Source organism: Bos javanicus, chromosome 5, assembly GCF_032452875.1.
Source record: "Bos javanicus breed banteng chromosome 5, ARS-OSU_banteng_1.0, whole genome shotgun sequence".
In the NCBI taxonomy this organism is placed as follows: domain Eukaryota; kingdom Metazoa; phylum Chordata; class Mammalia; order Artiodactyla; family Bovidae; genus Bos; species Bos javanicus.
This window is the reverse complement of record NC_083872.1, coordinates 67410689-67438599: the sequence shown is the minus strand read 5'-3', so window position 1 is coordinate 67438599 and position 27911 is coordinate 67410689. Positions and strand designations below refer to the sequence as shown.

Genomic DNA, 27911 nt, shown 5'->3' with positions numbered 1-27911 from the left:
TTAGTGAGGCCATTTGACCCTAACGTATTCCAAATTGCTAATTTCCTTTTCCTCTGTGCATCTCTCAGGGCCAAGAATGCAGGCATGAATTTAAGATGGTGGAGGCTGAAGCTATGCCTTCACGTTGGAGTTGTGCATCTGGCTGCTTTTGCCAACTGAAGGAGTGATTCGTTATCACTGATGCTGTAGCTTCTAGCAGGAAGGTGAGCTGGTCCTGAGGGTGGCCTTTCCCCCACCTATATCCTTTCTACCAAAAATAACTTTCTGCTCTCTGCCCCCTACCCCTCTGGCCTAAAAAGTTGGTGCTCATCTTTCCTAGGGGTACATCTCAATTTTCAGTAGACATTTTGTTACTCTTATCTGTGCTATAACAACAAGGTCAAGAGTCAAGGATATCAAGCAACCATGCCCTTCCTTTTGTCACTATCCTGTGCAGGTCAGGAAGCAACAGTTAGAACTGGACGTGGAACAACAGACTGGTTCCAAATAGGAAAAGGAGTTCGTCAAGGCTGTATGTTGTCACCCTGTTTATTTAGCTTATATGCAGAGTACATCATGAGAAATGCTGGACTGGAAGAAACACAAACTGGAATCAAGATTGCCGGGAGAAATATCAATAACCTCAGATATGCAGATGACACCACCCTTATGGCAGAAAGTGAAGAGGAATTCAAAAGCCTCTTGATGAAAGTGAAAGAGTAGAGTGAAAAAGTTGGCTTAAAGCTGAACATTAAGAAAACGAAGACCATGGCATCCGATCCCACCACTTCATGGGAAATAGATGGAGAAACAGTGGAAACAGTGTCAGGTTTTATTTTTCTGGGCTCCAAAATCACTACAGATGGTGACTGCAGCCATGAAATTAAAAGACGCTTACTCCTTGGAAGGAAAGTTATGACTAACCTAGATAGCATATTCAAAAGGAGAGACATTACTTTGCCAACAGAGGTTCGTCTAGTCAAGGCTATGGTTTTTCCTGTGGTCATGTATGGATGTGAGAGTTGGACTGTGAAGAAGGCTGAGCGCCGAAGAATTGATGCTTTTGAACTGCGGTGTTGGAGAAGACTCTTGAGAGTCCCTTGGACTGCAAGGAGATCCAACCAGTCCATTCTGAAGGAGATCAGCCCTGGGATTTCTTTGGAAGGAATGATGCTAAAGCTGAAACTCCAGTACTTTGGCCACCTCATGCGAAGAGTTGACTCATTGGAAAAGACTCTGATGCTGGGAGGGATTGGGGGCAGGAGGAGAAGGGGACGACAGAGGATGAGATGGCTGGATGGCATCGCTGACTTGATGGACATGAGTCTCAGTGAACTCCAGGAGTTGGTGATGGACAGGGAAGCCTGGCGTGCTGCGATTCTTGGGGTCGCAAAGAGTCGGACACGATTGAGCGACTGATCTGATCTGATCTGATCTGTACTACTTAACATGGGGATTTCTTATGTTTGGAAAACTCAACTTATCATTGTGCTGCAGTATCATTATTGGTAATTTCCCATTCGTGTGTCCTTGTCTCAGGTAGGGGTTCCATCTGAAAAGTGAAATTTCAACTTCAGTTTCAGGAAAGGATGTTATCAAACCACTAATTAAAAGAGGAAGTCCTTTTTAAAGTCATTATGAGCTTTAACTGCTCATCTCCAGAAGTTTTGATAAGGTTAAACTGACTTTAATCACAGCTAGAAATCAACTTTTTCTTAATAGTCTTCACAGGGGCCCAGTAAATATTGTTTTTTTACTCCCTTGGTTCTGAACCAAATTGAATAAATAAAGCAGTTGAATATAGTAATATTCAAATATACTAAATATAGTAAATATATTCAAATATACTAAATATAGTAAAAAAAAAAATCCTGTAACAATATGTCCTGTGATAATGTAGGATAGCATTTTGGAAAGTTCTCCCAGGTCAGGAAGATCCCCTGAAGAAGGAAATGGCAACCCATGCCAGTATTCTTGCCTGGAGAATCCTATGGACAGAGGAGTCTGGCAGGTTACAGTTCATGGTGTTACAAAGAGTCAGGCACGACTGAGCAACTTCACTTTCTTCCTGTCCAGACTCCTTTCTCAAATTGCAGGGGGAACTGTGGAGAGAAGGGCAAAGCCAGGTGAGGAAACTTCTGGAAACCTCATTTTGAGAAAGGAATTGAAGGATGGCTCTCCATATCACTAGTATTCTCCTGGACCAATATCCCAGAGTCAAAATATAAAAACAGGTGCTGAAAATCTGGGAGAATCTAAAGTCGCTGCCACCATCCTGGAACTCCCAGCCAGTCACAAAATCTTGACTCCATCACGCTCAGTGATGTGATGCTAGGATAGATTTAGATCACGCACTGGAACAGCAAGACTGCCAGCTAGCTGCTTAGGCTCACCTGTGCATATTATTCCATCAATATCATCATTGCTGCTGCTGCTGCTAAGTCACTTCAGTAGAGTCCAACTCTGTGCGACCCCATAGATGGCAGCCCACCAGGCTCCACCATCCCTGGGATTCTCCAGGCAAGAACACTGGAATGGGTTGCCATTTCCTTCTCCAATGCATGAAAGTGAAAAGTGAAAGTGAAGTTGCTCAGTCATGACCCCATGGACTGCAGCCCACCAGGCTCCTCCATCCCTGGGATTTTCTAGGCAAGAGTACTGGAGTGGGGTGACATTGCCTTCTCCATTAGTTGACTGCATATCCTATGAATGAATTGTTTAATCCCCACTTACTATGTTTGGCTTAATTGCTAAGTTGTGTGCTACTCTTTTGTGACCCCATTGACTGTAGCCCACCAGGCTCCTCTGTCCACGGAAAGGCAAGAATACTGAAGTGGGTTGCATTTTCTTCTCCAGGGACTGACTTTGTTAGGGCTGGGTTGTTACTGTTAGTCCTTTATTACTGAGGAGGCTATGTTGAAGGGAGTAAGTAGTTCAGTTTGACACAGCTAAGCCTGTTGGTTGAACCCAAGATTTATACCCCAGATATAAGCAATACTCTCCACATTAGAGTTAGGGCAAGGATAACTAGAATAAGACTGATGGTGTGGATGAGCAAAGAATTTCCTTTGGACAGTCCTCTTTGAAAAAGAAGAATGGAAGGGCTGAGTGAAGCACATGCAGTTTTTTCTTTCCAGATTTTCCAAAGAAACTCAACTGTTGAGACCTAGGGTCTTCTCTTGACCAGACAGAAACTAGGTGCCCTCTGGGTATTTTCAGGATTCATGATCTCCAATTCGTCTACACTTATAAAATCTTAGACAGAAGCAATGCTTCTTATAGGGACAGATCTGAAAAATAAGTAGACAATAAATTTATCCAACTCATTAGTTCTTGAAAGGATTTTGTTCATTTGTTTAAAAACTCATTAGTAAAAATCTTTTTTCTTTTTTTTGGAAAGTGGAGATCCAAGCAGAGACTCTTAACTGAAGTAGGTCTGGGAAGACACAGATTTTTGCAAGCCTCAAAGGGGCTCTGAGGTCACTAGGACCCTCCTAGGGCTCTACAGGAAATTGTTACTCAGGAGAAACAGAAAATTTTCACTGGATTAATCCAACGCTGCAAAAATCTAGATTTCCAGATTCTGTGGTTTTAGACTCCAGTAGAGTTACTTTTCCTAAATTATTATATTTGGTTATAAAGTCTTCAGCTTACACTAACAGAGGTTATGAAAAATCAAAAAAGCATAAGTATTAATTTTATTTATTGTAAGGATATTTACTGAGACTATTGTTTGCCACCACATCAAATGGCCCATGGGAGAAATTTCTTTTAGATTCCTATTTCTAAGAATAGTTGTCCTTTTTCTAAGCATCTGGATTGTTTTAATCAATAGACATTATGAACTTTGAAAATAACTGTCTTAGTTCATTCTGGCTGCTATAACAGAATCTCATAGACTGGGTGGCTTATAAACAACAGAAATTTCTCATAATTTTGATCTAGGGGCTGGGAAGGTGCTGGAAAATCCAGGACATGAGGGTTCATGTCTTGGTTCATAGACAGCTATTTTCTTGATATGTCCTTACAGATGGAAAAGGAAAAAGAGCTCTCTGGGTCATCTTTTAATTTTATAAGGACAGTATATATATTTTATAAAGGGACAGCCCTCCCATTCATGAGAGCTTCACTCTTAAGACCTAATCACCTTCTGAAGACCCCACCTCCAGATACTATAATATTAGAGAATAGGATTTCAACATATGAATGGGGGTGGATATAAACATTTAGTCTGTAGCAACAACTGCCTATATTTCTCTCTTTGAGCTGGCTGCTGAAAAGTTTAGAGCTAGATCAGTAACGCTACCTGAAGCAAGTGGCTGCACTTTGTGCATTAACCCCTGCCTTTTCTTTATATTTCTTACTCTATCCTTTGTTCTGTGTATTAATTAGAAGTCTATTTTGGCAAGGGACAGAAAACCTAACTCAATCTACCTGAAGCTGAAGATGAGATTGATTCCACTCAAGACACACAGATGAAAGGGATTGATTTCCAAAGGAAATTCAAGATAGACTTAGCAAAAGAAAAGAAACAGAGACACCAAGCAGTATGACAGGAATTTAATGTCTGTCATAGTAGCAACATAGCTGCTGTGTTTCCCAACCACACATCAAATTACCACTAAATTAAGTGAATGAAAGGAAGATTCTCATTCCCCAAAACTCTGAGAAATGTATCCTTTTTTCTCACTTAATCTATTTGGATTAAGTGCCTATGCCTGAACCAGTTTAGTGGGAACACTGCTTGGCTTAAGCAATCCTTCACCAGTGAAATTAACGCTAGGGTAGAACCGTGTAGAATTGGTTCTCTTGACCTTACCATTCCTGCTCAACCCTTCTTATACAATTCTGCAGAGTTTACCTGTTTCATGGGCTTCCCTGGTGGTTCAGATGGTAAAGAATTTGCCGGCAAAGCAGGAGACCGAGGTTCGATCTCTGGGTTGGGAAGATCCTTTCTAGAAGGGCATGGCTACCCACTCCAGTATTCTAGTCTGGAGAATCCCATGGACAAAGGAGCCTCACAGGCCACAGTCTGGGTCACAGAGTCAGACATGACTGAGCAACTAACACAGAACACTTCATTCAGTTCAGTTGCTCAATTGTATCTGACTTTGCAACTCTATGGACTGCAGCACGCCAAGGCTCCCTGTCCATCACTAACTCCCAGAGCCTACTCAAACTCATGTGCATTGAGTTGGTGATGCCATCCAACCATCTCATTCTCTGTCGTTCCCTTCTCCTCCCACCTTCAATGTTTCCCAGCATCGGGGTCTTTTCCAATGAGTCAGTTGTTCGCATCAGGTGGCCAAAGTATTGGAATTTCAGCTTCAGCATTAGTCCTTCCAATGAATATTCAGGACTGATTTCCTTTAGGATTGACTGGTTGGATCTCCTTGAGGGCCAAGGGACTCTCTAGAGTCTTCTCCAACACCAAAGTTAAAAAGCATCAATTCTTTGGTGCTCAGCTTTCTTTATAGTCCAACTCTCATATCCATACATGACTACTGGAAAAACCATAGCTTTGACTAGACAGACCTTTGTTGGTAAAGTAATGTCTCTGCTTTTTAATATGCTGTCTAGGTTAGTCATAGCTTTTCTCCCAAGGAATGTCTTAATTTCATGGCTGCAGTCACCATCTGCAGTGATTTTGGAGCCCCAAAATAAAGTCTGTCACCATTTCCTCATCTATTTGCCATGAAGTGATGGGACCAGGTGCCATGATCTTAGTTTTGTGAATGTTGAGTTTTAAGCCAACTTTTTCAGGCTCCTCTGTCACTTTCATAAAAAGGCTTTCTAGTTCTTCTTAGCTTTCTGCCTTAAGGGTGGTGTCATCTGCATATCTGAGGTTATTGATATTTCACACAACAGTTACCTATTTCATATCTGTTTCTTTGCAGCTTTGCCCTAAGCTAGGATGGGTCAATCAGATAACTAATCCCTATTCAGCTGGTAACTTCCAGATAACAAAATGCCTCATTTACAAGTCTCTTAAAAACCCATCAACACTATTGCATGCATCTTTTCCTCGCCATGTGTGATTCCTTCTTTCTGGAATTCCTTTCTCCTTCTTTGTTAGCTGGTTTATTCCCCCATATCCTTTATTTATTTATTTTTTAAACTTGGGATCTTAGAGGCAGTCTAATAGCCCTAGTGTCTTTTTAAAAAATTATTTATTTGTTTTTGGCTCTGCTGGATCTTCATTGCTGCAAGGGCTTTTCTCTGGTTGCGGTACACTGGCTTCTCATTACAGTGGCTCCTCTTGATGTGATGCCCGGGCTCTAGAACATGAGGGTTTCAGTAGTTGCTGCTCCTAGGCTCTAGAGATACAGGCTCAGTAGTTGGGGCACATGGGCTTAGTTGCGCTGTGGTATGTGGGATCTTCCCAGACCAGGAATCAAACCAGTGTTCCTAGAACAATGGCAGGCAGATTCTTCACCACTGAGCCACCAGGGAAGCCCCCTCCATATCCTTTAAAACCTCACCCAGTCTTCACCTCCTTGAAGCTGTTCCTGGGAGCCCAGATTGCACCAAAGGCTCCTCCCCAGTAGTTTCAAACCACTCTGGGTTTCTTTTGGTGGCAGTGCTTTGAAAACACATCTGTCTCCCATTAAATCCCCAAATTGTGGATGATAGCAAGCACCACATTTTATCTTTCTATCTCCAGAAGCTAGCAGTGTGCTTGGTATGACAGATGTTCAATAAAATATTTGTTGAAGTAAACTGAACTACCCTTCCCAAGGTTGATTGTACTAATCAGTATTAAAACAGACAAAACAGCAGGTGCCCAGGAAGGAAATAAAAAGAAAACACAGGCTTTGATCACCCACCAATGGGATACTTGCTTCTAAATAATTCAAATTGATCCAGAGTTGTTCCTAAAAAATGCCAAACAACTGGGCAGTTCATTGGAAAAGTCAGCCAGTTGGCATCATGGAAACCAACACATTGAACCAGTGACTTCACTAGACTTGTGACTTTTCAGCAGGTGTCCAGGCAGCCTGCGATGGAAGAAGTTACCAATCACTCTTTGTTGATTCTGACTTTCTCCTGCTTCCCTACCTGCTCCCCCACCCCGCAACCTATGCAAAGGTTTTAGCATCTGTGTAAAAATGTAAACATTTAAAAACATTCAGTTTTCACAATTGGTTGGAAAATTGCCTAAACTGTCCTCCATAGGAAATGGCAAGTTAAACCAAGTTGTTCTAAAGCGCTAGCCCCTTTCAGGTTTTGGACACGTGGCCTCCCTGGCTGAATGGCAGAAAGTCTGAATGTGTAAAAACAGCTAAAAACAACCACCCAAACAAGACAGCCATTCTCACTCCCCTCAGACCACCGCTCGGAGAGGCTGCTCTCCGACGGGTGCTACATGCTAAATAACCCCTATTCTTAGTTCACCGTGACTTGGTGGCCTGAGCCAGGTGAAAAGACAATCGATCCAAAGAGACCACTGGTGCTCAAAGCTTCACTAACGAGGTGAATCTTTGCTAATCCCAGCCAGCATTGTTGAGTACTAAGTGCCACTCTCTAAAAATATGTCTTTCATGTAAAAGAAAAATTAAAACAAGGTGGGGGTGGGCAGAAAAAGAGTCCTTTAATGGACTATTTTATACTTTTGTTGTGTTGCGTGCTTTCTTGCAGGCGACTTTTTGGCAAATCGGGCATCTTCAACTGGGAGAACTTGGCTGAGTACAAAAGGGCTTTTGAAGCGGTGAGTGTAAATTCAGACTCCTTTTTTTTCTTCCTTCCTTCCTTTCTTCGCCCTCTCTCTTCTCCTGTGTCTGGAGACCGCTCAGCAGAAATAATAAGCGCCATTGCTTGCAGGCCACGTCCCATGAATTACTCAAACATCAGATGTAAGTTTAGAATGGAGGCACGTTTTATTCTTTTCTGCAGAAGTTTTCCTATCCATTCTTTACTTACATGTCATGGTAAGGCTAAGCGATGTCCAGCCAGTCAGAAAACACACACAGAGGAGGCCATTAAACAAATTAAAAGGAATGGGGATGACTAATACAGTACTCTTGGAATCTCCCAATTTGATTAGTCTGAGTTTAATACACAGAAGCAGCGCCGGAGAAAGAGGGGAGGCGAACTGCTCTTTAATAACCTGTACAATTAAATTATGGTGATGAATTTAACTATTCTGGGCTTCTTAAAGGAGTCTTATTATCCGATTGCTTATACAAGAAAGTCAGTTTTTCAGCAGGGTTTCTAAGTGCATCCCTGGAAGGCTCATGGTGGCAATTTTTATGCTTTGAAAGCTGTTTCTTTCTCCCTTTTATTAAATAGAACTGCTTTTCTATTTCTAAAACTTTGTGAAAATTATCCAGATAGTTCTAAGTCCTTTGGGGTCCTTACCTTTCTTCAGTTCTTCAGAAATCTGGAGTCAGAAAGGATAATGTGTGGAAAAGGGATTGGTTTTCCTTTTTCCTTGGGTAGCTGTAGGCAGGCACCTCAGGGTTAATTTTGGTCAAAATCCTCACATGCTTTAGATTTTGGAGAGCATCCTGCTTCTTTCTTTGTGGTGGTTTAGTTGCTACGTCGTGTCCAACTCTTGCGACCCCGTGGGCGGGTAGCCTGCCAGGCTCCTCTGTCCAAGGGACTCTCTAGGCAAGAATACTGGAAACCAAACAGCCTGGCTTCGAATCCCGGTCCTGCCATTACTGGCTTTAGGATCTTAGGCTTGTTGTATACCTGTCTGTGCTTCAGCTTCCTCATTGCAAAATATGGATGATCATGATACCATAGAAAGTTGTTATAAGAGTTCAGCGAAGACTTCCTTGGTGGTAGAATGGATAAGAATCCACCTGCCCGGGACATGGGTTCAATCCCTGTTCTGGGAAGATGCCACATGCCACAGGGCAACTAAGCCCCTGTGCCACAACTACTGAACCCTGTGCACCTACAGCCTATGCTCCAGTAAGAGAAGCCACCACAGTGAGAAACCTGTGCACCGTAATGAGGAGTAGCCCCCACTTGCCACAATTAGAGACAAGCCCATGCAAAGCAAAGAAGACCCAGCACAACCAAAAATAAAAATAATTAATTTTTAAAAAGAGCTCAATGACACATGTAAAACCATAGAACAGCTCAAGAGTTCTGAATGGGGGCCTTACTACTTAATGAGAATTCGCTGAATTCTCTATGCTAAACCTTTATGTGTATTATCTCATTTTACCAGGTCTCCTGGATTGCAGGTGGATTCTTTACCAACTGAGCTATGAGGTAAGCCCTATCTCATTTACACAACAAACCTAAAACATAATTCTTATTTTCTCTCTTTTAAAGATGATAAACTAAGGCCTGGTGAAACTAAGCAACTTCCCCAAGGTCTTAGGGATAGAAAGGAGTAAATCACAGAATTAGGTCTAGGAAATTGGGTGTTACATTTTGTGTATTAGTTTCTCAGTCATATCTGACTCTTTGCAACCCCATGGACTATAGCCTGACAGGCTTCTCTGTCCATGGAATTCTCCTGGAAAGAATACAGGAGTGGGTAGCCATTCCCTTCTTCAGGGGATCTTCCTGACCCAGGGATCAAACCCAGCTCTCCTGCATTGCAGGCAGATTCTTTACCATCTGAGCCACCAGAGAGGCCCACCAGGAATGTGGGTAGTCTGACTTTAAAATACATGTGCTTAGCCGTTTCTTATATAGTGTATATTTGAAAATATTTTCCTGGTCTCTGTATCAACCAATAGGGGAGAAAACAGTGAAACCATCAACCAGCATTTTCAATAGCTTATATTGAATGAATGAGCTGGGGGGAAGTACAACATGGCAGCAAGGAAGGAGAGAAAGAGATATGCCATGATGGCTGATAGAGACAGCAGGACATCAGGCATCTGGCATGTGGAATGGTGGTAAGCAGGTTAAGTAGTAGCAGATCATCAATGTCCAGCATGCTGATCTAAGGTGGTCACATGCTAACTGTAGTTATCCTGGCTACTTTGTCCTGCCTGGAGTCTCAGTATGTACTTATTAGCTGTCTGACTTAATCATCTACTTGGCTTGGGTCATGGTGTTTGGTCACCTTGCCAGGGATCAGCATTGAAAAGATATTCTAGGGCAGAAGTAGCAGTGTTAGTTGTCCAGTCATGCCCAACTCTTTGTGACCCCATAGACTGCAGCCCACCAGGCTTCTCTGTCCATGGGATTTCCAGGAAAGGATACTGGAGTGAGTTGCCATTTCCTTCTTCAGGGACTCTTCCTGACTCAGGGATCGAACCTGTGTCTGCTGCACTGCAGGCAGATTCTTTACCGACTGAGCTATGAGGGAAGCCCCCTCTAGGGCAGAGTCAGCTAATAAACACTGTCTCTTTCTCATGATCGTACATCCAATGAAACCTGAAGAGTTGTGCAATTATCCATTAGATGGATCACAGTTCTCATGATCTGTGTGAGAAGACTGAAAGTGGAATAGAAGTAGGAATGATTCCATTTTTTTCCTGTTGGATTCTAAAACTCTGGATTCTTGAACTTTACTCCACTCTCTATGGCGGTCTAGGCCACGTAAACACCTGGAGCTTTATTCTCATTGTGGTGAAAACAGGCACTCAATTTTTAGGGCATTTGTATTTTAAAACATCTAGTTCACCAATTTTTGGCCAGCATGGGCTTTGCAATATTGAACTGTCGTTTCATTATGGTTTAATAGGTGTAATATTGAATAGTGAGCTAGCACATAAATGGAGTATACATTTTCTTTGTGATTTGGGATCAGGGTGACTTTGAGTTTTGCCCCACCAATTTTAGAAAAACCAAGGGAACCACAGATAGACCATTTATAGAGATTATATTGTTAAGGAAAAAATTATTCATGACACTTTAAAAGAATGATAAAGAAAACTTTCTTGAAGAGGAGCTACTTAATACAATGAAATTTTGTGTTAGGGGAGAGAGATTGGATTTAACTCCAAATACAATAAGGCCAAGGAGCCAGGGTAGGAGAAGAGCCAGTGGGTGTGGAATTACTAAGAGGAAACACCACAGGTAAGGGAGGATTCTGATAAACCTGACCTAACAAGATGCTTGCTAAAGGCAGGCCAGAGTGATCAGACATGCTGATCAGGGTGATCTGGGGGTTGGTGGAGGATAAGGAACTTGATCAGAAATCAAAGGTGACCAGACATCAAGTGTGGGGATTCTGGTAAAGCTGAGTTAGCAGTCTTCTTATTAGAAATTGACTCTAAAAGGAATAGCGTTTTTTCAAGTCTAGACATGGACAGTGATCTGAAAATCTGGACAGCCAACCTCTAGTCTGGATTCATAATCTCATTGATATGGGACAAGTAGATGCAATGCTTTGCCTAGCACATTTGAAAATGTGTGTAGAATGTTCTCTTGACTCAAATTCATCATCTCTTTTCATTCTCTTCCCAAATTTGTAAATATTTAGAATAGGCACAATATGAGTAAAAAGTAGGACTCTTTAGGGAGTTCCTGCAATGAACCAAACAGGTTCATTGAGAGAAAATTGAGCAGGAGGCCAAAGTGGAGAAGGAGCCAACAGTAGTCAGAAGGCAGGAAAAGTGAGGTGCTGATGTTGCCCACCTCTGCCTGCCTTTTCTTGGCACAGAAAAAGAGCTTCAAGGAGGGAAGGGAACACTGACTTAATGGAAGGTGCATGCATGAGTGCTCAGTTGCTCAGTCCTTTCCAACTCTTTGCAACCCCATGGACTATAGCCCACCAGACTCCTCTGTATTTTTCAAGCAAGGATACTGGAGGGGGCTGTCATTTACTTATGTACAGAGGCAAAAAAAAAAAAAAAACAAACCCACAGTGAAAAAATCTAATGAAAGTTTATAAGGGATCTTTGCTTTCTTCATGAAGGTCTTAGATACAAGGGGAAAGTCAACATTGTCTTATCATAGCACTAGACAATCAAATCTGCATTTTAAAAATGGCAATGTCTACATGCCAGGGGTCCTCAGGCATAGGCTTTGAGATTTCTGAGCTACTACCAGAAATCATGATTTAGCAAGTCCAGAAATGGGAGGCAGATTTTCTTTAACACATGATGTTGTCCATGGACTGTATTGAGAGAAGCACTGTCTATGCAAAATGTCCAAGGAGGGAGTTGGGAGACCGGGATTTCAGCTCTCTCACTGGTTCCCCGTAAACCAGTGATGATCAGATTTATCACTTTGCTCTGTGCCTCTGTTTCCTCATTTATAAAATGAGGGCATTAAACTAGATAATTCCTGATAGACTATAGTTCATAATTTTACATAAAGGACATATAAATGCCCATAAAATACAAAAATACTGACACGTGAATTTGAATAAAATGCTCTCACCACTCTCAGCAAATCATTCAACTGGTTGGTACTTGAGGTTCAGTCCATAATTGAAGAACTGGATTAGACTGGATTAGCTCTACAGCCATGGTGGTGCTAATTTTCTCAAAGGACCATTTTGTTCCTGGAAAGAAGAGGACACACACTTCAAAGCCTTTTTTTTTGGGGGGGGTGCAGTAAACTGTCTTTGGATGCCAATTATTAGGCAATACAAACAAACACACCCATGGAGGTTGTGCAGTGGGAACTTTAATTATTAACTCATAAGGAATGGGTTCAAGAGATCCATTTGATGAAATTCAGATTCTCAGCACAAAAGGAGATTGATGTTAGCTTTTGAATTGGGTTATTACACCATGTTCTTTCTTTGGATAAAATTCCAGGAAAAAAAAAAAACAAAAACCTCTGAACACCAAAGCTACTGTGAAGATTTTGTAGATATCCTTGATACAAGCCAATAAAATCTGGATCTGGTTTATTAGGAATAAAGTGGTGCTGGAAGAAGACTTTGTGGGTTTGCTACATGACACTGCAGTGAAATATCTTGTCCCAAACTTACGGATTAGAGACTGAAACTTTGCTACTCTGAGCCTTTGTTTCCTCATCCATAAATAAAGGGGGAATGTCATATACTACATATTAACATTTGAGGAATAAATGAGGCATATTTGTAGGTAGGAAAGTTAAACAGACAAAAAGGAAATAAGAGCTCTGAAAATAGAATTGCTGTTGTCATCACTACTGTCCTTAAAACTGTGGGTTACTCATCTTTGGCTCATTCTGTCAACTTCCTGGCATCACCTTGTCATTTAAGTACTTCGTCACTTACCCACGAACCAGACTTCCTCTGCTCTGTTACTTCCACCCTATCACCTCCTCAGGCCCCCTACTTCCCCTCTTTCACATGGCTCTCTTCTCTTTTTCCTGTGATTGCAGACTGAGACATCCTTGAAGGCAGGAGATCTATTTATTCATGAAATTGAGTAGCATCCTCCTGCCTAAAATTTGGGAAAGAAGAAAAGAATGAATGGTTGGATGGTATCACCAACTCGGTGGACATGAATTTGAGCAAGCTCCGGGAATTGGTGATGGACAGGGAAGCCTAGCGTGCTGCAGTCCATGGGGTCGCAAAGAGTTGGACACGACTGAGTGACTGAACTGAACTGAAAGGAATGAGTGGATGATGCCTATTCTTAGAAAGATACTGAACTTGATCTTCATCTTTTGACTTTCCATTCTTCCCTAGCTTGTGCCCTACATAATTCTTTCTGGTCACCCAAATAAGACTTTTCATTATTTTAGGATCCTATAGTGCTTTTGAATTTCCTATAGTGCTTTTGAGGTTGTTTGAATTTCCTCCCTGAGTTTTCCCTACCACCTTCCCTTTTCTGTGTCCCTCGCATTGGGCTTCCTTTGTCATCTGAGGCCTACCGAGTAACTCACCTGCAATCAGGTGCATTCCTCAGCCCCAAGATATCAATGATAGGAAGGAGAAAGGGGATTCCTGCCTCTTTTTCCCAGCCTGAGGCACAGATGGGCCCCAAGACTTAATCTTTGTTTTTTTCTTCTCTCTCTTGTTGGTCTCACAATCTGAAATCTTATCAAACTTGCATACCATTGTTTCTCTAATAACTTTTAAACTTCCCTTTCTAGCATTTATTTCTGTTTCCCAACTCCTCAATTTCTTGAAAGTATGCTTCATTAATTTGTATCCCCCAACTCTGTGACTTACTTGCAGTGAGGTCTGAGACAGTTCATCTTGTCTGACCCACATTCCCATCTGTAAAATGGGAATGAGAGTGATAGCTGTGTGACGTGGTTTTGTTTTGTTTTGTTTTTTTAAGGTTTATCACAGTTAATCTTTCACTGTGGCTATCACTCTTTTGATCTTACAGATGAGAGAACTGGGGTTCAGAGAGCTGAACTGACTTGTCCCAAGTCACACAGCTAATCCTTGTGAGATAGGATTTACTCCCAGGGACACCTATCCCGTGTTACTTTTTAGTTGACTTTCCGGTGTATGGTATGAAAAATGATTTGGGAAACATCTAGCTCAGTGCCAGAAACAGCAGGTCCTAATTAATAGGGGATGGAAGGTCAAATGCAGACTTGCAAAACTGGACAGAACAAAAAGACACAATGTCTAGATCATATTTCTCCAGCTCTTCCTCTCTGAGCCCACTGCTGTCTCTCCCTCTGTCCAGAAGAAAAGGCAGTCCTGGCGCCACAATTCAGCAGCCCCAGAGTTCAGCGGGGAACAAAGCCAACATGAAACAGAGGTGTTTTTGCTCCTTGAAGTCTGACTCCCATCCCAGAATCAGTGGATGGCCTGATTCCTTCCCCTCATCTCACATCACACATCAATCTGCTGTTGATTGGATCTAGATGAAGCACCCTTTCTAAGGAGCAGGATCAATTTAGCCGATTTATCTGATTTAGATGCTGCTGAGATTAGTTCCTTGAAGCCCAAGATTAGCAAAGGGCAAACGTCTTTATGTGAATTTGTATTTAATTAAACTGCTTCTGGTTTGATTAGTAAAATTCTTACCCTGGTTGCCAAACACCGGTGTGAGCACAAAAGTGACCCCTGAAGTTGGACAGCCATGGTTAAATCTTGCCATCAGGCCAAAAGAGTGGTTCCTGGGAAAGTGAAGATTTTTTTTTTTCCCTTCAATAGAAATGGATTTCAAATATAATTTACTGTTTCTACCTGGCGAAAGGGCATTTCTCCCCATGAATCCATCGGATGCTGAGATGAGTGCCATTTCTTTCCAGAAGGCCATGTTTCCAAATTAACTTGTTCAGATGCTAAGCAGAGAAGCAGCCGGGCTGCTAAGAAGAACAATTACTTTCCCTGGGGTTGCCTACACGCTGGTTTGTTCAGCTCTCTTTATGTTCCAAACCTTGGCTGGCTCTGGAATGGTGGTTCAATACTGGGGGGGGGCTCTGAGTTTTTATTTCAGCCCAACTGGTGAAATGAAAAATGAGAGCCTGGCGAGAACCTTGTCGTGTGCCAGGTTTGTGTAACCTGCCTTGGGGGCCTCTCAGGCAGACACTGTGTGCATTGTGTGCACATGTGTGTGCAAACATATGCACACACAGAGCACATCTTGCTCAACATCAGTGCAGCCCTGGATTGTAAGTGATGGTGCGTTTGGATGAAAGGCCATTTCTGCTCTGGTTACAGCTTCCACCTGGCCAGCACTGTCAGGCAGTCTCCGCAGGAGGACTGGACCAGCCTCCTTTGTCCATGCTCTTCTCTGGTGAAGGGGCAGCTCAAGGTAGAGGCTGACAAGGACAGGGGGTGGTGGTGTGGCTTCTGTGCGCCTGCTCCATACTGTTGCTGTCAAGCTCCCGGCCCCCAAAGTGCTGCTTCTTTACGGCGTGCTGCTGATGCCAGTTCACTCTCAGGGGACGCAGGACAAAGGCGCATGCTGGATCTTCACGTTTTTGAATGAGGATAATCAATCTTACTCTGTGTATAGAATGAAGCCAATGTCGGGGAAGAGCAATAAACCCTACCAGCTGCTCGGGGGCATTGGAAGGCAAAGGGGAAGGGGGGGGGCTGGGGGCTTTTTTTTCCTTCCCCAAACCTGTGGGAACAGATTCTAGAGTAGATTACTACACAAAGAGGGAGTGAGAGGAGAAAACATATTGGTATAGAATGGAGTTGAATGATCTGTGTTCTAAGGAAGATAAACTCTCTTATGAAAAAAATCAAAATCAAGCTGTGTGTGTTTAATAACCACAGAAAGTTTTTCACAAACAGGTCATCTCTATGACAGGATCTAGGTAACAATCCCAGAGTCTGTAAGACCTCAGTTATGCAGCCAGGTAAGGTGATTTTGGGAAAGGAGAACTTAACTGTGGACAAGACTATGTAGAGTGTTTAAAATATTTTTCTGAGAATGTAGGACAAAGTAATGGTGACTGCTGCTGGTAGCATCATTTATTATTGTTTTTGACATCTCCCACCATTTCTACTGTGCTTTCCTAAGAACCTCAGTTCCAAAATATTAACAACAGGTTTGTAATAAAATAAATAGTAGAAACATTGAATGAGATGAAACCAAGTCAGTTTCTTCATGATCTTTACACGCTTTTCATATATTGATGCACATGAGAACATGTCATGGACGGAGGAGGTTGGTGGGCTACAGTCCACTGGGCCACAGACAGTTAGACAGGGCTGAGCAACTAAGCATGAATGCAGAATCTCCAAGAGATATGGTACTAGTCCTTTAAACATGTATTTAACTACAGAAGGTTTTACTTGATGAGACCTCACAGAACCAACATTTGGCAGAACTTGCTTTGAACACATTCATGTGAAGGCTATTTCCCCTGGAATTATTTCAAAAGGACATATCTCCAAGTAAGCCTTCACAATGCTTGGAGGGTCATAAGATTCTCCAATTTGGAGGTCTTAAGACCAAATCCTGAAAGATGATGCTGTGAAAGTGCTGCACTCAGTATGTCAGCAAATTTGGAAAACTCAGCAGTGGCCACAGGACTGGAAAAGGTCCGTTTTTATTCCAATCCCAAAGAAAGGCAATGCCAAAGAATGCTCAAACTACCACACAATTGCACTCATCTCACATGCTAGTAAAGTAATGCTCAGAATTCTCCAAGCCAGGCTTCAGCAGTACATGAACCGTGAACTTCCAGACGTTCAAGCTGGTTTTATTTATTTTTTTAAAATTTTATTTTATTTTTAAACTTTACAAATTGTATTAGTTTTGCCAAATATCAAAATGAATCCGCCACAGGTATACATGTGTTCCCCATCCTGAACCCTCCTCCCTCCTCCCTCCCCATACCATCCCTCTGGGTCGTCCCAGTGCACTAGCCCCAAGCATCCAGTATTGTGCATCGAACCTGGACTGGCAAGCTGGTTTTAGAAAAGGCAGAGGAACCAGAGATCAAACTGCCAACATCTGTTGGATCATGGAAAAAGCAAGGAAGTTCCAGAAAAACATCTATTTCTACTTTATTGACTATGCCAAAGCCTTTGACTGTGTGGATCACAATAAACTGTGGAAAATTCTGAAAGAGATGGGAATACCAGACCACCTGACCTGCCTCTTGAGAAACCTATATGCTGGTCAGGAAGCAACAGTTAGAACTGGACATGGAACAACAGACTGGTTCCAAATAGGAAAAGGAGTATGTCAAGGCTGTATATTGTCACCCTGCTTCTTTAACTTCTATGCAGAGTACATCATGAGAAATGCTGGGCTGGAAGAAGTACAAACTGGAATCAAGATTGCTGGGAGAAATATCAATAACCTCAGATACACAGATGACACCACCCTTATGGCAGAAAGTGAAGAGGAACTAAACAGCCTCTTGATGAAAGTGAAAGTGGAGAGTGAAAACGTTGGCTTAGAGCTCAATATTCAGAAAACGAAGATCATGGCATCTGGTCCCATTGCTTCATGGGAAATAGATGGGGAAACAGTGTCAGACTTTATTTTTTGGGGGTTCCAAAATCACTGCAGATGGTGATTGCAGCCATGAAATTCAAAGACGCTTACTCTTGGAAGGAAAGTTATGACCAACATAGATAGCATATTCAAAAGCAGAGACATTACTTTGCAAACAAAGATCTGTCTAGTCAAGGCTATGGTTTTTCCAGTGGTCATGTATGGATGTGAGCTGGACTGTGAAGAAAGCTGAGTGCCAAAGAATTGATGCTTTTGAACTGTGGTGTTGGAGAAGCTTCTTGAGAGTCCCTTGGACTGCAAGGAGATCCAACCAGTACATTCTAAAGGAGATCAGTCCTGGGTGTTCTTTGAGGGAATGATGCTGAAGCTGAAACTCCAGTACTTTGGCCACCTCATGCGAAGAGTTGAGTCACTGGAAAAGATTCTGATGCTGGGAGGGATTGGGGGCAGGAGGAGAAGGAGATGACAAAGGATGGGGTGGCTGGATGGCATCACCGACTGGATGGACAAGAGTTTGGGTGAACTCTGGGAGTTGGTGATGGACAGGGAGGCCTGGCGTGCTGCAATTCATGGGGTTGCAAAGAGTCGGACATGACTGAGTGATTGAACTGAACTGAACTGAAGATCCCTCTTCTCGTTTGGGATTCAGTGTAGGAAGTGGAGACAGTCTATGAGAGATGGAGAACTTCACAGAGAGCCCTGTGAATGGGAATCTATCAATGGCAAGAGAGGGAAACCTGCCTCCCCTTGGTAGGGGATGGTCTTCATCACACCTGTTGAGTCTGAGACCCAGTGGAGTGGGACAGATAAAAACTGGCCAAGCACTCCCATGTGCCACATCATATCTCCCACGGGCCATCTAGTTCAGTCTTGCACATAGCCCTGCGAGGATTACCATGGCCATATTATTGCTGAGGAAACTAAAGTTAAGCAGGTTATCCCACAGTGTAACAGTTTAATGAGTGGTGGAGCCAGGATTCAAACACTTACAGTGTGTCCAGAACAAAATGAGGCAATCTGACTTTTAGCCACCGGGCTATGTTGACATAACTGGATATGCTGCCTCATCCAAGTCACAGTTTACTTGAGTCTAGGATTTTGCTCTCCCACAGAGGAGGAAATCCTCTGGGATTTCAAGACTAGTGGGGTAGGAGTCTAACTGCCTGGGGAGATGTGGGCTGGGGTTCAGCTAGGGTTTGGGGTGCTTGACCATCTAGTGCCTATGCAGCAAAGGAACTTATACTTAAATATGGAGAGTTGTGTTTGCAGTTGCCACGTGGCCTCTTCTTTGGAAAGTTACCCTCATACCTTGCAATGATAACCTCGAGCCCCACTACTGATTATTCTTTGCTTTATCTGGAGAAAATTGTTTTTGAGAACAATTAGTTTATCCTACAGGGTGTGCATGCGTGCTCAGTCACATCTGACTGTTTGCAACCCTATGGACTGTAACCCACCAGGCTCCTCTGTCCATGGGATTCTCCAGGCAAGAATAATGGAGAGGGTTGCCATGCCCTCCTTCAGGGCATCTTCTCGACCCAGGAATCAAACCTGCATCTCCTGCGTCTTCTTCACTGCAGGTGGATTCTTTACCACTGAGCCACAAGGGAAGCCTTTATCCTAAAGGGTAATCCCCTATAAACCTTTCCCACTGACTTATAGAAAATCTAGACATTTTTTATAGGAAAAGAAGGATGGGAATGGAGGACACTGGACAGTTCTACTCATAAGAATTCTGCACATTTCCCTATGGTTACAGGAATTATTCCATTCTACTTTGTTGTAGACCTTGGGAATTTTGTATATCATGTTAGATTCTGGGAAGGACCCAAGGTTGCATTTTTATTTAATGCTCTCTGGCTACTTTCTCTCATGGAAGTAACTGTAATAAGTGAACCCCAGTGCCTGCTGTTATTCACCCTGGGCAAACTTTGGCATCTGATAACATGTCAAACCCCACGAGGTGGACATGCTGGCCAGCAGTGCCCTGTTGCTTCACCTCAGGTGGCCTCATCCCAGAGAAACTGGTTTGGATTAGCCAACCTGTCTGCTATGCAGGACAGGTGGGCTCCAAGTCTTTCAACCAGTTAGTCAGTTGATCAACAGTACTTCTTAAGCAAAACTGACCAAATAAGACATTCAAAGCATGTCTGAAAGCAAGGTTTATGCCTTCAGAAGATTGGGAGGCTCTGGTCAGGGAGAAGATGCACATGTGTGTGTCTGAGCACGCACACAGACACACACATGGTCCTAGTATACAATCGGAAGATGCCATGAACATAGCATGTGGACAAATGGGAAAGTTAAAAAGGAAAGTATGAACCTGGCCATGGAGGGAGATTGAAACAGTGTCTGTTGCAGAAGGCAGATGACTTGTTAAATAAAACCTTGAGGAGTGGGGAGAACCAAAGCAGGTTCAGCCTCCACTGACTTGTTTCAAGTAAAACCAGTGGTTCTGGGAGTAGTCTATAGATCCAGGCCAGTTCTGGGGTGGTGGTGAGGACGTTGAATCCCTAGCCCTTTAGTGACAAAACTAAAGCTTCTTAAAGGCAGGAAAAAAATCTGACTCACCAGGTTATCCTAAGCATCCTATTCTACATAGCATTTCTGGTATATGGCAGGCACCCAGTGGATTTTTGATGAAGGACTAAATTGATCCCTGCATCATCCTTAGCATCTGCCCAGGAACTCCTGTATGTACCACTGAAGCTCAAGTAGTAGCAATGTGACTGATGGAGAAGAGTTAAGGTGAAATGTGAGACAAGAAAGAGAAGCTGCTCTGTAAAGCAATCACATCAGCCTAATTTTGGTCTCTATGTACATTTTTTCTTAAAAGCCTAGTATAAGTAGCTTTATTTCCTTATCTTCTTATAAGCAGATGTAATATTCTTTCTTTTTTCTCCAGGAAGGTTTAAAGTCTTACACGGGGTTCCGCATGGTGATTAAAATACAATCTGTGTTTCCTGTTTGGAGCCTTGATGCAAGACTATTTTTTCTCATAACTTAGACAAAACTATATAAACCACCACCCCTCAACTCACGTCTCAGTATTTTATTTGCTGCATTTGATGAAAAAACTCAGCTTTAGAATATCTAGACCATGGATCCTCTTTTTATTTTTAGAAACCAAAAACTGAAATTGAAACATATGATCATGGTGGTCTGAGCTCTCTCTAAATAGGAGGAACATTGACTCAGGAAGACTAAGGTAGGAAGTCCATGGTGTCTGGATTTACTAGAAATGGAAATGGAGGCAAATGAGTCCCCGGTCTCCAGATTCCATTGCTCATGGGCAGCAGGTAGACTGTTCATATGGCATATTTCAGAAAGCTGGCATTGTCCTAAGAAGCAGACACATGGACGGCATGATGTGGTGCAAAAAGGAACAGGTTTGGAAATGAAACAAACCTGAGTTTAAAAATAAGTGTGGCCTTGGTCAAATTCTTTTATGTCTCTGAGCCTCAGTTAGCTCATCTGCAAAAAGGAATAACAAAACTCGTCTCACCAGATGTTGAGTAATTAGAGACAACACAAGCTACAATTGTGACATGTACTAGACATTCAAAAAATGGTAGCTTCTATTTTTGATTGACATCTTGTCACCAGAATGAAGAGACATTTTTCTTATTTCCTGATACCCTTTTTTGGAACAAAATACAGTGGAAATTAAAAAAGAACATAATCAAGCAAATTTTGGGGTACACATGGTACACTGATGGATACAAAAATTTTTAAAGGACACAAATTTGTAAAATGATGATTTCTAAATTTCCACACCACTTAGATGTATATTAATTTTTATGTAAATCACTTATTGACAAACAATTGAACAAATTACCTTTTAATTTTACTTTTATTGGAGTGTAATGTTAACACAGAAAAGTACACATAGGAGCAGAAGGCTCAGTACACTTTTACAATCAGAACCCACTTGTGTCATCAGCACCCACACTGAGAAAGAACATTCCAGCACCTCAGAAGCCTTGCTCCACTTCTTAGCCATATCTTGTCACCACCACCCCCAAATGTGACCACCATCCTGACCTATAACATTATATTGAGTTGGCTGAAAATTTTGTTTGGATTTTTCCATGACATCTTATGGAAAAACCTGAATGAACTTTCTGACCAACCCAATAGATTACAGAATAATATAATATTAATATATATTATAGAATAAAATATAAAATATTATAGAATAATAATAGAATAGAATCATACATCAGTTACATTTTGTGGCTGGATTGAAAAAATTACATTTTTTAATGTCAAAAGAAACTATGTGGACTAGTCATTGAAATGTTTGAGCTGATCTGGAAACAATGATTTTTCAGATTTGACCTGCCTGAAAGGCAATAAGCACTAGTCTAATGAACAGAGGTGCTGAGTTGCTTCAGTTATGTCCAACTCTTTGTGACCCCCATGGACTGTAGCCCACCAGACTCCTCTGTCCATGGGATTCTCCAGGCAAGAATACGGGAGTGGAATACTCCAGGCAAGATACCCTGCAGGAGATTTTTGCTTGTTTTGTACTTTTTACATAAATGAAATCTTGGAGCATGAGCTCGTATGTCTGGATTCTTTTATCGACATCATTTTTCTGAGATTTCTGAGATAAATGCTATTGGGAAAACTGGATATTCAGATGCAAAGTAATTAGACCTTAGACTACACAAAAATTCACTCAGAAGGTATTAAAGACTTAATTGTAAGATCCAAAGCTGTGAAACTCCTAGAAAAAAAAACATAGAGGAAAAGTTCCTTGATAGTGATCTGGGAATTGACTTTGGATGTGACGTCAAAAGCACAAACAATAAAAGCAAAAATAAATGAGTGGGATTATGACATATCTCAGTCACCTCCAGGCTCTGTAACAAATGGCCATAGACTGGGTAGATTGAACAACAAGAATTTATTGCTCACAGTTCTGAAAGCTGGGACATCTAAGATCAAGGGGCTGCAGTTCAAGTGTCTGATGAGGGCCTTCTTTCTGGTCGGTAGTCAGCCTTCTTCATGTTGCATTCTCACATGGTATAGACAGAAAGAGGGAGAGAGAGAGAGAGAGAGCTTATCCGTCTTCTTATAAGGACACTGATACAGGCTTGCCTCATAGCTCAGTTGGTGAAGAATCTGCCTGCAATGCAGGAGACCCTAGTTCAATTCCCGGGTCAGAAAGATCCACTGGAGAAGGGATAGGCTACCCACTGCAGTATTCTGGCCTAGAGAATTCCACAGACAGAACTGTATAGATTATGGGGTCACAAAGAGTCGGACACGACTAAGCGACTTTCACTTTCACTTTTTCATTTCACAATTCATGAGGGCTCCACCTACGTGACCTAATTATCTCCCAAAGGCCCCAAGTTCTAATACCTTTACAGCAGTGGGGGATCAGAATTTCAGCATGTAAATCTGGGGAAACATAACATTTAATCCATAGCACTGCTGGAACTTATATTGAAACTGCAGTAGGTATATAGATTAATTTGTGGGGAGCTGATATGTTCACAACATTGAGCCAATTCATGAACATGATATGTCTCTCCATTTATTTAAATCTTTTTATTTCTCATATTTCATTAATATTTTCATAATTATTTCATTAATATTTTCATAATTATTTCATTAATATTTTTTAGCTTTTAGTATAAAAGGCTTACACATCTTTCTTTATATTTTGGTGTTTATTATATTTGATTATTTTGGTGCTATTGTGAGTTATAAGTTTTATTTTCTACATTTTGTTGATTACTAGACACAAAACACAGTTTTTGTGTTGTATAAAAATAAAACTTTTGTTGTATATTGACCTTCCTTGTATCTAGCAACCTTGCTATATTTATTTGTCAGTTCTAAAAGTTTGTAGATTCTTTTGGATATTCTAAGTCCACCATTAGGTAATCTGTCAACAATGTCAATTTTATCCATTCCTTTTCAGTCCTTTTCCTTTTAATTTTGTTTGCTTGTTTTGTGCACTTTCTAGGACAGCTAGTATAGTATTGAATAGAAACAGTGCAAGTGGGGATTCCTGATCTCAGGAGAAAGTTTTCAATATTTGTCATTGAGAATGATGGTTCCTGGGGTTTTTTTAAATACGTATTTGAGCTGGTTTTCTGTTGCTACATCTCCTTTACAGTAAATCTGGCTTCAGAAAGATTCCAGTCCTTGTGTGTGTGTTTAATTAATTTATTTTTTATTGAAGGATAATTGCTTTACAGAATTTTGTTGTTTTCTGTCAAACATCAACATGAATCAGCCATATGTATACATATATCCCCTCCCTTTTGAAACTCCCTCCCGTCTCCCTCCCCATCCCACCACTCTAGGTTGATACAGAGCCGCTGTTTGAGTTTCCTGAGCCATACAGCAAGTTCCCGTTGGCTATCTATTTTACATGTGGTAATGGGAGTCTCCATGTTACTCTCTATGGCTCACCTGATTAGGTCAGGCCCATTTAGATAATCTGTCTTTTGATTAACTCAACATTAACTGATTAGCAACTTAATCACAAATGATATCCCATCATATTTACATGTTCTGCTCACACTCAGGGAGAGGGAATTATACAGAAAATACACCTCATTGGGTGGAAATCTTGGGGATCATCTAAGATTTTGCCCACCACAATATTCTTTATTAAGTAATACATCTATAGCTAGTTTGCCAACAATTGTTTTCATAAGTGGCTGCTGCTGCTGCTGCTGCTGCTAAGTCACTTCAGTCGTGTCTGACTCCATGCAAATGGCTGTTAAATCTTATCAAATGTTTTTTCAGTATTTTTTTCCTTTTTTTAATGTGTGAAATATATCAATTTTTTCTAACTCAGTTGATTGTGAAGCTACTCTTAAAGATAGCTAGATCCAATTTGCTAATGCTAGTTTGAACCATATGAAGTGGCTAACATTTGACAATGTTTGACCTACGATGACAGTTTGTATAGTTCAGCCTAATATGTTTTAAGTTTTGTATCTTTTAAAATGAAATATATTAATCTAACTTTTCTTTCTTAAAATATTCATGTCAGCCTATATAATTGAAGTTATTCACTGAGTGTGGAAGAATTGATGCTTTTGAACTGTGGTGTTGGAGAAGACTCTTGAGAGTCCCTTGGACTGCAAGGAGATCCAACCTGTCCATTCTAAAGGAGATCAGTTCTGGGTATTCATTGGAAGGACTGATGCAAAAGCTGAAACTCCAATACTTTGGCCACCTCATGCAAAGAGTTGACTCATTGGAAAAGACTCTGATGCTGGGAGGGATTGGGGGCAGGAAGAGAAGGGGACGACAGAGGATGAGATGGCTGGATGGCATCACCGACTCGATGGACATGAGTTTGAGTGAACTCCGTGAGTTGGTGATGGACAGGGAGGCCTGGCGTGCTGTGGTTCATGGGATCGCAAAGAGTCGAACACGAACTGAACTGAGCGACTGAACTGAACTGAACTGGCCTCCTAAAGTGTTAACAAGTATGCTGCCTTTTTCTGTTCTTTGGAAGAGTTTGTTCAAGCTTGGTATTATTTCATTCTTTTTTTTCTTTTTTAAAATTTATTTATTTTAATTGGAGGCTGATTACTTTATAATATTGCATTGGTTTTGCCATACATCAATGTTTGAATTAATTCACTGGTGAAGCCATCTGGTTGCCTGCCAGTACTAATCACTTTGAAAGATACTCTTCCTTCAGATGATCTAACTGATGCAGATAAAGTCTACATATACAGGTTAAGATTTCTAAACTGTAATCTCGGATGATTTTCTGGACCAAAAAAGTGGTGATGATGAAAAAAAAAATATGATGGGTCAGTCCAGTAGAGGAAAATTCAGATATAATCAGGTATTGGTCCAACCATATTCTGACTATTCCAGCATTTTACATTAGAAATAGGTGCTCTGGAAAAAATTTTTATAGACAATTTTATTTACAAAGCAGAAATAGAGACACAGAGGTAGAGAACAAACATATGGATACCAAACCAACAGGGAAAAGGGGGGATGGGACAAACTGGGAGATTGGGATGAACGTATATACACTACTATATATACAACAAACAACTAATGAGAACCTACTCTATAGCACAGGGAACTCTACTCAGTGCTCTGTGGTGACATAAAGGGAAGGAAATCCAAAAAAGAGGGGATATATGGCATGCTGCAGTCCATGGGGTTGCAAACAGTTGGGCAACAAAAAATGTATACATATAGCTGATTCACTTTGCTGAATAGTAGAAACTAACACAACATTGTAAAGCAACTATATGCTAATAAAAATTAAAATAAAAAGGAAAACTTTTTCCTTCTCATGAAAATGCTTTAGGATTTACTGTAACAGCTTTCATATGTAACATATAGTAGTGTTAATTATATTTATCATATTGTACATTAAAAAATAGGTGCTCTAATATTGGTGATCCCTCAGGGAATCTACTGTGAAGAAACAAAAACTTTGACTCACATTGACCCCATCCAATATCCCAGCTTCTTCGATTCATGTGCTCAGTCATGTTCAACTCTTTGCAGCCTCGTGGACTGTAGCCCACCAGGCTCCTCTCTCCATGGAATTTCCCAGGCAAGAATACTGGAGTAGGTTATTATTTTCTACTCCAGGGGATCTTCCTGACTGTGGGATCAAACCCAGGTGCCCTGTGTTGGCAGGTGGCATTCTTTACCACTAGCACCACCTGGAAATCCCCTTCTTTGATTCATAGCAGGCACCAGTTGGTTGCCTTTCAGAAAGTGTGTGTACTTGGGAAAGGCCAGTGAATCTGCCTTGCTGTAATTCTGCTTCAAAAAGGGAAGAATAAAACAGTGTACATCATAGAATTTCTCCAAGCGAGGCTTTAACAGTACGTGAGCCATGAACTTCCAGATGTTCAAGCTGGATATTGAAAAGGCAGAGGAACCAGAGATAAATTGCCAACACCTGTTGGATCATCAAAAAAGAAGAGAGTCCCAGAAAAACATCTACTTCTGCTTTATTAACTATGCCAAAGCCTTTGACTGTGTGGATCACAACAAACTGTGGAAAATTCTGAAAGAGATGGGAATACCAGACCACCTTACCCGCCTCCTGAGAAATCTGTATGCAGGTCAAGAAGCAACAGTTAGAAATGGACATGAAACAACAGACTGGTTCCAAATTTGGAAAGGAATATGTCAAGGCTGTCTACTGTCACCCTGCTTATTTAACTTACATGCAGAGTACATCATGCAAATGCCACGCTGGGTAAAGCACAAGCTGGAGTCAAGATTGCCAGGAGAAATACAAATAACCTCATTTACGCAGATGACACTACCCTTATGGCAGAAAGTGAAGAAGAACTAAAGAACCTCTTGATGAAAGTGAAAGAGGAGAGTGAAAAAGTTGGCTTAAAACTCAACATTCAAAAAACAAAGATCATGGCATCCGGTCCCATCACTTCATGGCAAATAGATGGGGAAACAATGGAAACAGTGAGAGACTATTTTGGGGGGCTCCAAGATCACTGTAGATGGTGATGGCAGCCATGAAATTAAAAGACACTTGCTCCTTGGGAGAAAAGTTATGACCAACTTAGGTAGCATATTGACAAGCAGAGACATTACTTTGCCAACAAAGGTCCATCTAGTCAGAGCTATGGTTTTTCCAGTAGTCATATATGGATGTGAGAGTTGGACTATAAAGAAAGCTGAGTGCCAAAGAACAAATGCTTTTGAACTGTGGTGTTGGAGAAGACTCTTGAGAGTCCCTTGGATTGCAAGGAGATCCAACCAGTCCATCCTAAAGGAAATCAGTCCAGAATATTTATTGGAAGGACTGATGCTGAGCTGAAACTCCAATACTTTGGCCACCTGATGCGAAGAACTGACTCATTTGAAAACATCCTGATGCTGGAAAAGATTGACAGCAGAAGGAGAAGAGGATGACAGAGGATGAGATAGTTGGATGGCATCACCGACTCAATGGACATGAGTTTGAGCAAGCTTTGGGAGTTGGTGATGGACAGGGATGCCTGGTGTACTGCAGTCCATGGGGTCACAAAGAGTCAGACATGACTGAGCGACTGAACTGAACTGAGAATTATGAGGATTCATTTAGATAATGGATTAACCCAAACTACCACAGTGACTTGCCTACAAGAAACATTCAATAAAAACTAACTTTAAGTATGTTTATCTAGTCACTTTGTTTTAGAAGCACTGTGGTTT

General features: G+C 41.5%; 1 long non-coding RNA gene across 1 annotated transcript; it reads left to right on the top strand.

Moving 5' to 3' along the window:
• On the top strand, positions 1 to 27862 carry LOC133247817 (uncharacterized). Its single transcript, XR_009736514.1, has 4 exons — positions 1 to 203; positions 7618 to 7687; positions 9161 to 9204; positions 24751 to 27862. It is a non-coding gene; the product is annotated as an uncharacterized LOC133247817 (long non-coding RNA).
• The last annotated feature ends 49 nt before the right edge of the window (positions 27863 to 27911 follow it).